Below are 14,288 nucleotides of genomic sequence, written 5' to 3'. Positions count from 1 at the left end.
CAACTTGGTAAAATTATCAAGTAGCTAGATTCTAAGATTTAGTAATTTTTAAGTGACTAATTATGTTTAATGATATAAGATTTTCTAAAACCTTCTACTTTAGTGTCAAAGCTCAGTAGTCTCTTGAAATACATGATCAAATTAATGTTAAAAAGATTATAAGTGAGAAATTACCTGGAAAGCAATGTTCACCACATAGAGAAGATCAGCGAGGCATTTCAGGTACACAAATGTTTCATTTAGGGAGAACAACTTGACTCCAAGACATTTATGGTGCTGTAAATAAATCACATAAAAAATGGTGACAATATTTACAAATAATACTAAAAAATATTAGAAATGACGAATATTTATGAAATTTTCTAATTAAATATAAGGTAAAAAGGATCATACCTTATCCCAATATAATGCGAAGAAAAATATTGATGCATCCAGAACGATTCTAGATAAGCCAACCAAATAAGCGCGCTTGATCCACAAGGATACCCATTTGCTGTGAGGATTCAGAATAGGTGGAGGCCAGAAGGAGAATGTTGTAGAACCATTCGCATTCTGATTAAAAGCATTAGAGAGCATTAGAGCATGAGAAGACAAATAAAAAAAAATAACAGACCATAATAGTCTTATATTTTTATATATTTTCTTAGTTTCCTAAAACTATGACTATTCACATGGCACAATAAACCTAAGCTGCATATCAAATGAGCTTTATTAACTTAAATTCTTCCTTTTGTAAGAAACAGGCTAGTTATTAATTATTATAGAGTACAATAGAATAATAATATGAAATAATATATATTGCCACTTTTCATTAAACTATACCTATACTTAATTAATGTTGTTACTTTGATTCTTTAAAAAAAATTATGAACCTATATTTTTAATAATTCTTTTTATTTATGTTTAGTTCAGAATTTACTTATCACCTTTCTTACAATAGTTCATTTCATTTCATATTTATGTTGTGTTAACATTAAATAAAAGTAGTATAAGAATACTAACAATCAAAGAAAATTATGAATAAAAAATCTTAAAAATAAAAAAATTACCTCAGTTGAGGCAGCCTTCAAATAGCTCGGGCATGTAATGCAGAATTGTACATCACATAGTCCTACCATGCCAGATGCTAGCAGATTCTTGTTCCCAAATTGATCTTCATGCGGTAGTGGTGCTTCGTCTTCTCCTCCTCCAGTTTCAGGTTGTTCTTCATTAACGTCGATTACCTCCTGAGTCATGGCGGCCATCTTTCCTAGAAGCTAGATAGAGAGATGAGCTGAGTTTTATTTAATGGAGATATATATATATTAAAATTTTCAGAAAAAAAAATGGCAATGATTGCTTACGTACAACCATTTTTGCATGATCTAATTTTTAGTTATTTTATTTACATTTGTTATCATTTACATTAATTTGTAACAAAAAAATTTATAGTTCGTAGAATTTTTTATTATAAGTAATTTAGTTTAATTTAATTAAATTTAAATTTAGCTGATTTTATTATTATTTAATTAATTAATAATATTTAAAGGTAAAGTTAATTAGAATTAAAAATTAATTAATAAACTAATAAAACATTAAAGTCAATGTAAATATGAGGTTAAAATATTGATACAAGTTTTAAATTTTATTTGTAGTTTAAATTAGATTAATTTATTTGGTTTCGAAAAAAAATTAACCAACTTAAATTAACTATAAAAGAATTTAAAACTTAATTTAACTCTTCAATACTTTAAGAACAGTAACAAACATAAAATAGATTAACAAATAATAATAAAAAAATTTTTTCATTAAAAAAAATACAACTCAATTCATCTTAAATTTTAAAATACAAGTAGCATCACTAACAAGTCTTAACTTGTGCCATAATTTTATTGAACAACATCTTTAAATCAAGTACGGTTTTGTTAATTAATTTGATTAATTTTACTTATTACTCTAACAGTAGTATTATTATTTTTCATTTTTTTTTAAAATATTAATAAGTGTTTAAGACTCCAAATATACTTATTATTAATAATAATTTAGTAAATATTTTAAAAATAAATAATAATTTAGTAAATATTAACATAAAATAAACATTTTTTAATTTAAAAATAAATTATTGTGAAAAAGTAATAATACCATTAGAATAATAATAATACCTATAACCTTATGCACGATGCATGAATTAGAAAGTAATGATTGCAAAGGACCGAGGATCAAGGTACAAATATAGTATTAATATATTAAATACCTTTTTTTATAATTTTTTTATATAAAATTAGTACAATTTTACTTTAATGAATCAAATCCTTTTGAACAAATATAATTTTAGTTAATATCATCTAAACAATATCTAGTTTTAGATAAAAAATATTTTAAACACAAATCACATTATTATCAATATAATTTTAATCGAAATTAATTTTACAAAAATACATTAACTTCAATTGTTACTTATAAATGGTAAACTAAACACACAGCAAAAACTTTTGCTCTAAAGATACTTACAAATGTGGTGGAAAAAACAACAATGCAGATAAAAGAAGAAAACAATTAATATCAAAGAAAAATTTCTGCTAGAGTTAATAAGAAAATAATTTTCAACTATGGGTGGTATATATATATAAGGATAATTTTTGTAGGAATCTTTCAGAACTAAACAATATATATTATGTTCTAAATCAAAGAAAACTTATATTATATATTAAAATTCACATTTTTTTTTTGTATTTCAAAGGAAATCGGGTGGATTCCAATTTTGTATTTTAAAATCTCGCAGATTCCACCAAATTTAAAGGATTTAATATTTTTTATGTATTATATTAGTAAAACTTTTAACTTAAGAGTACGAATATAATAATAGATTTTTTTATCTTTTTAATATATTAAATGTATTAGGAATATAAAAAAATTTAATATTTTTTAGTAAAATAATTCTTATAATGTTCTTAAAATATATTAAAAATATAAAAAATTATTTTTTAATAATTTTTAATAAAATATCTTAGAATGTGTATATGCATTAACAGAAACTACCATTCAAACCACTGTTCTATTGTTATTAAGTGGCATTATGTATTATGTATATAATAAAAATAGTATAAATTATATAATCATGTAGAACCGTAATGTTAATTGTAAGAAGTATAGAAATGCAAATCTATTTTGAAAAATAATAATAATACCACTAGAAATACATAAATCTATGAATTTCGAACAGAGGAAAAAAACATTAGATAGGAAATTTCTTCATTTCCATTCTCTTCTTTATCTTCTTCAAAATAAAGAGCCACTAACATTGCAAGAAGAACTCAAAGTTCATACTTCCCATTACATGAATAGAACAAAAAAATAATATATGTTAAAACTTAAAATTACGTATATAATTAGGATAATAATGTCTGAAAGGTATTAGTTCTTAATTGAAAGACAAAAACAAAAGTAGTATTATAAAGAACAAGAAGAGAGAATTGAAGAAGAGAGAAAAAAAAATAACAAGAGTAGAAAATAACAATTATATAGAAAATTGGTCCAAATAAAATCACACCTTCCATAATTTATTGATAAATAATATAATTACAAATATATTATTGGAAAGTGTAGTGTGATTTATGTGATCCAATCTATTTGGAGGGATACAACTTTAATTTTTATTGTAACTAATTAAGTTTAAGAATATACTTATATACTTCAAATTGAAAATTATTAATTATATAAGAAATATATAAAAGTACATACATATATATCAAATCGAAAAATATTAAGGATGTATGATTTAAAATGAGGAATGTTATATACATCACGCTTTGTACATCTTCTACTTTTAATATTAAAGATGATTGATAAAGAAAATTTGAAAGAAGATAAAATATTTGTCTTTTATACTATAAATAACGGAGTACAAAAATTAATTTAAAAATAATACAAATATCATTTTTCATTTAAAGTTGTGTCCATACAAAATATAAAAGACATTTTCTTCTGAGTCAAGGAATTTTAAATCTATGAGATCTATCTATAATATAACCCTAGGGAAGATCCTTAGAGAAAAGCTAGAGATCGGTTTTTCCAATGATGACTGTATTAAACTTGGACTGATATTTGACCTAGAACCAATCAGAAACTATAAGTAAAAAAAATGATAAGTTATGTCCATGCTGATTGCATTAGAAACAAACACCAACGTTCATGCATATCAGTTTGAACTTTGGACTACTATTATTAGAGGGATAATTAAGCACAAACCACAACCAAATGTTGAAAGAAATCACATAAGAGAAAGGAAGTAAACTAATAAAATTAAAGAAAAGTAACTAGTATCTTCATCTCATATCTTGAAAAAGTTTTGAATAATTAAGATATAGAACCCATTAGCTAAAACCCTAAGCTTGTTGTTCCTTCTCTCTAAAGCTTTTAGCTTCAACCAAATAATATGAATATATATAAGGGTAGTTCTATGGTGGCAGGCACATTTTAAGTGATTAAGGATGACTGATATTTGACTGACTAATGCAGTAATGCTGCACATGACAGCTGGTGAATTTTGCCCATGAGTACATCAACCCTGTGTCAAAGCAGCATCTTAGTGTTAAGCACGGTAAGTTTATGAGTTTACTACAGGATAGGAGAGGGATTTTGACCTCAAAAAAGGACTGTGACATGAGCCAAAGTGTTGGTGGACAAAAAAAACTTATTTTGAAAAATGGTTAAATGACCCAAAAAAGATTGTTAGACCCCTTTAACCATGAAATTTAGAAAATGAAAATGGCTCTTAAGATCTGAATTGAAAACTGTAAAAAAAAAAATAGTATAAAATTGTCTTATATATTAATTTAAGTAAAATTGGATTCATTTGAAAAAGATTAATTCACCCTTGTTGCAATTTTGAAATTGGATTCATTTATAATTTTCTTATATTAATATCAAATAATGATCTAAACAGTTTAAAATTTTTACTTAACAGTCATTAATTATTATTAGAAGGTACAATTATGTAATTACAGATGTAATATAAAATAATTGATAAAATTAGAGTTTTTCTTATTCTAAACCATAAATAATTAAGTTTAATTTACTTGGTTTGGAAATTTTTCTATTTGTGAAATTCTATAAGACTCTTTCAACTGCACACTTTAAAAGTAGTTCATTACTGCATGCTCCATTTTCTTTAATTTTGTTGGGTTCACACAATGCGCATGTTTTCTATTTAAGCCAACATTTCATCATTGCAATTACTTTAGGTATTTTAGCCATAGCAAAAGAACACGTAGCCCAGATGAATACAAGAAGTAACTGCTTAATTGAAAAGAAGAAACCAAGTGAAATAAGAGAAATTGAAAAGAAGAAACCAAGTGAAATAACTATTTCTTACTTTCTAGTAATACATATGACCAATGTTTGAAGATTTCCAGTTGGAAACTGTGGTAGTTTTCGCAAATAATTCAAAAGAAAAATCTTTAACATTCAAAAACATATCAATCTAGATTAATTTTCCAATTCAGTTTTGTGAAAAGTCGGTTCAAGCTATGCGTAACAAGGAATGAACACTAAACATTCAACTTTCAAGAACAAAAGAAGAGAGTTTTTGAATTCTGAATTCTCAATGTGAATTGTAGGGACTGAAAACTTGATTAGTGAATCTCAAGGAAGAGGAGCCAAAGTTGGCTAGCACCGGCAGTCAGGGTTGAGGATTTTCAGAAGAGAGAGAGAGAAAAGGGAGGGGGGGTAAAATGGAGCAAAACCTGGGATTCCGCTCTTCTTGTCTACCCGAAACTAGTCCATTCCCTGCGGACTTCGACGCCAATGTCAACAAGCCACTCCGTCACCGATGCCGCCACTTACCACACTAACCGTTACGGATGTCCTCCTTCGCCTCCTTGTGCTGCGTGCGACACCGTATTTGTCAGCTATGTTCCGCCGGCACTATCAATCGGAACCCTCGATTAAGAACAATGAAGTCTAAAACGACAGGCAATTAATGAACTCGTATGACCTCTTTCTCTATCACCCATAATCAACGTCTTAAGTTTAATCCATCTTCATTACGGTTTTCACCGTGCTTCAACGAGTCAAATTTGTAGGGTCTTTAACTCTGGAAAGAGCTAGCTAGGAGAATGTATGCTAGAGTTTAAGTGTAACTAATACTACAGAACTAAAACACCGATAAACAAAACTAAAGAAAAGGGATAGCAAAAACTAAGAAGAAAGAAATTAAAGAAGCAGAAGAAGAAACTAAGTAATGATAGCAAAAACAGAGATAGATAGATGCAAACCTTTACTTAGAAGCAATAAGGGAAAGGAGAGGACAAAGGAAAGAAGACAGAAGCTCCCAAGAAAGAGGAGACAAACAAGCAAAGAGGAGACAGAACCTCTACGATTAATATTAATATTTTTTTATGTAAATCGCGTTTTATCAAAAATTGTTGTTTCTACCTATAGCGGTTTACAATTAAAAAAAAAAATCACTACAAGGAGATGATAACATCATTTCTATTTTGGTAATGTCACGTATCTTGTTTTTTAAAAATTAATACAAAATATAATACAAAAATTTTTTGTAAGGAATGACATTATCAAAAATATAAATTTAATTGATCATTAATTTTTTTTTACATATAATTTTAAATGAGTAGTATAGGTAAATGATAAGTATGCTAATTGCAATAATTAATTAAAACAATAGATAATGAACATGTTATTTAATTAATTATTGTAGTTATTATTTTTATTTTTTTATAAGATCTTAGAAGCAAAAATAATTAAAAATAAAAATATTAATCAAATAAACTTTATGTTTCTAATCTAAAATTTAATATATCAAATTCTATAAAATTTGCATTTTCGGATAGTTCATATGTTTGAACTAGTAAATCATCCGATAATTTCTATAAATTTTATAAATTTGATATATTAAGAAAATAGTTTAGATTAAAAACATAGAATTTATTTAATTTGTATTTATATTTTTTAATTTTTTTTACTTCTAAGATCTTATAAAAAAAAGTGATAATGATAATTACAATAATCAATTAAATAGCATATTTATTATCTACTATTTTTAATTGAGCAATTAAATAACATAACCACCATCTACCGTTATTTCTAATTGATCATTGTAATTATTAGCATGTTCACAATCTATTTACCTCTCATTCAAAATTACATTCAAAATTACATATAGAAAAAACAATGATCAATTAAATTCGTATGTTTGATAATGTTATTTTTTATATAATTTTTTGCATTACGTCTTGTATGAAAATGTAAAAAAAGGTGAATTTCTCCTCATTTTTTTCTCATTGTAAACAGCTATTCAACTGAAATTGCGGGTAATTTGCTGGTGATTTACATGTAATTTGGTAAAATGCTACAACTTGTAGCATAATTAAAAGAATATACACGCATGTAAAAGAAAGTTAATTTTTGTATTTATGTAATTTATGCTGAGAGTTGATTTAAATATGTAAATTCCCTCCAAATTTCACTCGTTTTTTGTGTTTTAAAAGAAATCGAGTGGAGTCTAAATTTTGTTTTTTAGTTCCAATAAAACCCATCTAATTTAAATGTTTGTAATCTTTTGTGGAAATATATATTTGTTATGCATTTATATTAATAAAATTATAATTTTGAAATAGCCTCCAACAGGTCTGTCTAGAAACAAGATAGACAACAAGCAGTATAATTTTATTACGATTCAAAGATAAGGTCAACAAATATAGAGCTCAACAAAAAACATAAATGTTAATCCAAAAAATATATGCACTATCATGAGGTTTAAGGGATTTCATGGATCCGATACAATCTGCGATATTAATCTGAATTTGATTCAAAAATTGTGGATATGAATTTAATTCGCAAAGCTATTGAGTCGGATTTATGCATTTATAGAATTGAATTGTAGATTTTGTATAGGTATCTTTATATCTGCGGATCTGCAAAAATAAATAAATAATTAATTAAATATTCTTTTTATGTTTTATTTCAATTAATAATGACCATATATGTTGTAGTATTTTAATTTTATTATTTAAAAAATAGGTTTAATATTATTTTAAGAGTAACATATTTAAAAGAGTAAAAAAAAGAATTTTATTAATATTTTTCTTAATAAAAATAAATTTTTAAAAATAGTTTTGTGTTTTGCGGATATGTTGGCCGATATCCGATTTGATCCGCAAATGTGCGGATCGGATCCAAATTTAAAAACTGCGGATATTAAATCCGATCTGATTCGATGATTTTAGTATGGATCGGATCGAGATTTTTGTTATATCTGATCCGATTCAATCCGCATTCACCCCTAAAATTGAGGTTAGATTCAATTTTTGAATGTCCAATAAAAATGTTGAGCCAACTTTCCTCTTGAAACTATGATGGAAAAAAAAAATTGAATTGAGTTTAAGTTGGTCTTAACTTTTTTTCTTTTTTCAAAGTTAAGAGTTAGACTTAACCTACTTTATGGGAAGATTATGTCATTTAAGATATAGTTTGTTAGTTTAAGTTTGTCCTAACTTAATAAATCAATGACTAATGAATTATTCATGATAAATTTGAGTTTTATTTAAAGTGTTTTTACTAGTCAATAAATTATTATATATACCTATTTAGGTAGACGAGCAAACAACAAGGCAAGGACAGATCTAAAAATTTAAATAGAGGAGGAATTGAAAATTAAAATAAATCTTGTATAATCAAATATAATATTATACATATAATTATGATTAGTATTTCTTTATTAAGAAAAATGTTAATAAGTGTTTGTCAAATAAAAAAGTTATCTCATTCTTTATAAAAAAAATTATTCCAATTTTAAATTTAATAAAATATAAAATCATATATTTTTTAATTTTTTGTTAATTAACTTGCTTTCTTGATTATTGAGGTGGCAATAAATTATATTTTTATATTTTTATATTATTAAAAAAATATGACATAAAATAATATAAATCAATTGCGTTAATAGTTTTGTTTTATGAATTTAAAATATACTCATGAAGAAAATATGAATCTATTCATTTTAATAGATTTATTTAATATTTATTATTTTAATATTATAAGAAAAATAAATAAATTTTTAATTTATTTACTTTCATATACTATCATATATATAGATTTTTTAACATTCAATTAGATGTTCATATTATTATAAATATTAAAGTATTTTATATAATAATAGATGTAAAAATTAAGAAAAAAATAATAAAAAAGAGAAGAAACAACCAAATAAAATAAAAAAATTAATGTTATTATAAATATTAAACTACTTTTTTATATGATAATAGGTGTAAAAATTAATTGAAAAAAAAAACGAAAATGTAGAAAAAGAAAAGGAACTCTAAGTCAAATATAAAAACAAATACAAATGTATTAGTTGAGGTTTGAATCCAACTACATAAACACAACATCCCTTGTACCCCTCCACTATAGGCTTCACTCTACTTATTACCTTCGTCGGCGTTATAAACTTATAATAGAATATAAGAGTTTCAAATTTTTTGAGGGCTAAGACCACTACTTACCGTGCTTAAATCCGTCCACGCGAGTAAACTAACTAACTTAAATTGGTTATTATTATTATTATTATTATTATTATTATTATTATTATTATTATAATATGAGTGTTAATTTTTTTTTTATTTTATTTTGCTCTTGTCCCGTTGATTACTTTTTTAAGTTAAAAAGCTGATTATGAGATATCGTTCATAACAAGGCAATATCCAACTCTATATCAACCAAACACTGTGACATGCAATTGTCTTTACAAACATGTCCATATATATCACATTTGGAATTTCACTTTAATTTGTTGAAGTTGTCACCTTCCCTAATTAAGTACTAACTCTCAAAATTTGTATTTCTTTGTTGCATGTCTCCAAAAGTCTAACTAGAATCAAACAAAACCAACCGTGTTCTCTTTCTTTATAATTTCAATGATTAACTTGAATAAGTTCAAAATAGTTTTTTTTTTTTTTTTTGGCTTTCTTTTTCTTTTCCAGGTAGGTAATTTGCAAACAGGCCTTTCTTTTGTTCATAGCCTTTCAATACATTTAACTTTTGACCTTGACACTTCAGTTTTTCATTGATTCATAACCCAACTGCAATTCCTCATCCAGTTGCGCACGCATCAAATTAGGTATTTTCATATATTACAAAAGCAATTACCTTTCAAATTCACTATTTTAATAGTCATCTGAAAGAACTAACAGCATTGGATAATATCATAATAGAGTTAAAAACTTTGACACTTTGTGTAATGAGTAAAAATAGACTTGATATCCACATAAACAGAGATAATAAGAATTAGTCAAGGCAGCAAAAAATTAGTATTAATATCATTTTCTCTTTATAAGTTCTCTTTCTATGGAATTAATTCTTTTCTTAATTCTCTCCCTATTTCCTCTTATCTCATTAATTCTTTTCTATTCTATATTCTTTTCCTTTCATCTTATGGAATCAAAATTAAACTCTAAAATTAATTAATGATATTTTGATATGTGGTACAGATATTAGCGTTGAATGCCTTGTGATTATTAATTAAACTCTAAAATTTAGAATTTTTTAAAGTCCAAACTGCTACTACTTACTTATATGATTATTGAAACTGTCAATACTACTATTTACTATTCAAACTCCGCTAATGACCAATGTGTTGGTCTCATAGAAGTCACATCCTAGGTTTGAATCCCTGTTATGATTGATGAGTAGTGATGGAATCTTTAGTCTGCGAAAAAAAAATTTACTTTTTTGTAGTGAGGGATTAATTTTATTTTAATTATATTAAAAAATGATAACATTTATATTTAATAAATTAAATTAAAAATAATTTTTAATAAATACAAATAATAATAAATATATTTCGTAAAATAAATTTAAATTTTAAAAATATTATAATAAATATTAATATAAGAATTAAATTTAGATATTAATTAATGAACGAGATTATATTAAATTTTTAATTTTGATAAATATAAGCTAATTTTTAAAAATATTCTTTAGGTGCTTTTAAAAGTATTTCTAACTTTTAAAATCATAAATATATAAATTTTTTTAATTTATCAAATACAAATCTTAAATACATTATACATTTTAAACACATTATTTGTTAAAAATATTTCGACACATAAATGAAATTTTTTGTTGTTCACAAAAATTGTCCTACTGCTAAGAGAAATTATACCATTGAAAAAGTTAAAGAGGTAGATAGTGGTGAAATTGGTGACGGTAAAACCATGATATCATGATATGTGACATGATGATGAGGATAATTTTATATCAAATTCAACCTTTTTTTAGCATCGAAATGGTCAAATATAAAAATAATTGAGCCTATTGAATCAAATAGTTTTTTAAAAATAAAATAAAAATAATTAATTTTGTAACTTTTTATTTAAATATTTAAAGTTAAACAAATTAAACTAAGTTTGACCAATAATAAAAAATAGGTTTAATTATTTTGCAGATTTTAATAATTTTATTAAATTTTTATATTTTTTTTAATTATGTTTTTATATCATATTTTTTTTCAATTTAAAAAAAATATTAATAAATTATGAATTTACTTATATATCCTTGTCTTCATTTTGGGAGACTCTCAAGCTCCATCAATGGCTTCCTCAATCCCCTTCCTCCTCATCTGATAATTGAGAATGCTTTATATATATATGTGAGTGTAGTTAATTTTAATTTCTATGTAAACTTTTACTACTTGTAGAATTTTACAAATTTTTATGCAAACCAATACAAGTTTTCGATGTAGGAATGCATAAACCGCTTCGAGTAAAAGCGGTTTATGATGACACAAAAACAAAGGAAAAACTGAGACTAGTTAGCGGATTAATCCAGCCCATGGCAGCTTCATCTCATGTGGGTTCTCAAACTGGCTATCGAGCTGCATGGAAGTGGATCAAGTGTTGCTGTCTTTGGTCTTGGTGCTGTTGGATTAGGCCATTAGGAGTATGATTATTATCTTTGTAATTGCCCTATGGTTATAGTTTTTAGCCTTTAGTTTTGACTAATAATGAATTTCCTTTTATCTATAATGAAAATTCTTATAATGATTGGTAAATCACATCATTAATATTTAATCCAAACATTGAAGCCTGAAAAATATGAAAACTGATGCTAAAATATGACAACTAACTTACTTGCATCAGAATATTATTGTTTATAATTTAGGAAAATTATCACTGTTCTGCTTACTTTTATGAAACATAAAGTTTCCATGTACGAAACATGAAATTCTCATGTTCGATCAGGTAGTGGGTATGATGATTTCGTCTTTTAATATATCTCTCAATGACAAAAAATATTCCTTTAATTAGAAAGAGCTAAAGACAAAAAAAGACAGCTAAATATTGGTTTTTGTAGCTTGTGCTTAATTGATTATTGCACTAATTTTACTGTTTTTGTATTTTAATTTTTTTGTTGGTATAATTTGATATATAATTAATGAATTTTGAACAGTGCACAACTTAATTTTTTTTCCTTATGTGTACTTGTGTAGTATAATTTTTTTTATTAATATGATTATATGAAAATGATGAGCGGTAAAAAATTGGAATTTGTATTACATTATAATTTTTTTTTTATATTATGAAGCATTGAACTTGATTATGAAAATACTACAAGCAAAATGAATTTGTATTTTTGTAATAAATGATAAAATCAATATTATTTTAAAATTTATAGAACTTCCAAAATTTATTATCTATAATTCTATTTCCTACACTTTGAGCTAAACCTATTAACAAAGACGTTAATATAAAGTTTGTCAAACCCATCTCATTTTGTAGGTGTCTAAATTTATAAAAAAAAAAATTTAAATATATCCTTAACAATTTTGAGTTATAAAATGATATTAATAACGTAATTTAATAGATAATTATGAGTAACAAAAATTATGGCTTGGCTCATCAGTAATCACAGGTCTTGTTTTATGTATTGTCTTTACTTAATTTAATTTAAAATTTTAGAATATATTTTTTTATTAAAAGATATTGGTACAATTTTATAATACTATTTAAAATATAGAAATTATTATATCTTTAATATGATTTTTGGCGCAATATTTTTTTTAATTTGTGTCAATTTTATCATAATTTTTTTTATTTTTTTTAGATTAAAATTCTTTCTTTTGGTAATATGTGCAAAAAAAACTAAATTTGCTTTAATTTTTGTAAACTATTTAAAATTTATTTTCACATTCAGTAATTGCAAAAACATAATATAATGTTTAAATGGTAAATGTTCTTACTTTAATTTAAAATGGTAAATAAATTACTTTTATTTAAATTTAAAAAAGTGTCAAATATATAAGAAGAGAGTTCGCATATCAGGATTAAAAAAAATAAAATAAAAAATTTAAAAATCAAATAAAATTAGCGTGGCTAATTAATACAATAAGTGTTTGAATAAATTAATTATATAATATAAAAAAATTATCAGGTATGAACAAGTTGCTAAGATTGTTTTTATCGCGAGTCTTAAAAAGATAAAAATATTGGTAATTATTGAAGTGTACTGACATAATTCATCTGCTGAAATTAGCAATATCAATGCGTAAGTTGTGAAGTCGACAAGGCTAAGAGAGTAGTGATATAAATTGACGCTGTATATAATTTGAATTTCTTATTCAAGTAGTCAAAGTCAACTGCAGCTGAAAAATGCTATGGCATTTTACAAACCTTTCTTCTAAACATTAATAACAAGTACCTTTGCTATCTGTAAATTTAATTCATGTGCCACTTTTAAATACAATTATAAAATGTTAATTATAAATAATATTTGTCTAAAATGAACATAAATAATTTGTGTGCATTTAATATGCTATTTTTTATAAATGATTGAATTTTTATAAAAACTAAAAGAAGTTATAAACGAATATTAATAGATCTTAATAAATATAGAACATAAATAAATAAATATTTATTTTTATATAATATATTTTAAATAAATAAAAAATATATTAATATATAAAGAAATTATAAATATTTCTATTAATCGAAATTAATTAATGATATGAGTAACATTTTTATTACATTAAAAATAAATTCATATTAAGATGTTATTTTTTATTGCAATAAATAAAATATAAAATAATTTATATTTTATATTATTTGACATATAATAGATTATTTTATATTAAAATTTAAATATCTTAAATAACTATATTTGTTAAAAATAATATAAAATTATACAAATAAAATTTATTTTTGATGCATTACTAGTATAAAATAATTTTGTATATGCATCTAATTATATAGCAGCAAACATAACTATATTTTATATTGACAACTTAAAAATCATCT

Source organism: Arachis hypogaea, chromosome 15, assembly GCF_003086295.3.
Source record: "Arachis hypogaea cultivar Tifrunner chromosome 15, arahy.Tifrunner.gnm2.J5K5, whole genome shotgun sequence".
NCBI lineage: Eukaryota > Viridiplantae > Streptophyta > Magnoliopsida > Fabales > Fabaceae > Arachis > Arachis hypogaea.
The sequence above is the reverse complement of the archived record's forward strand: the minus strand, read 5'-3'. Positions refer to the sequence as shown.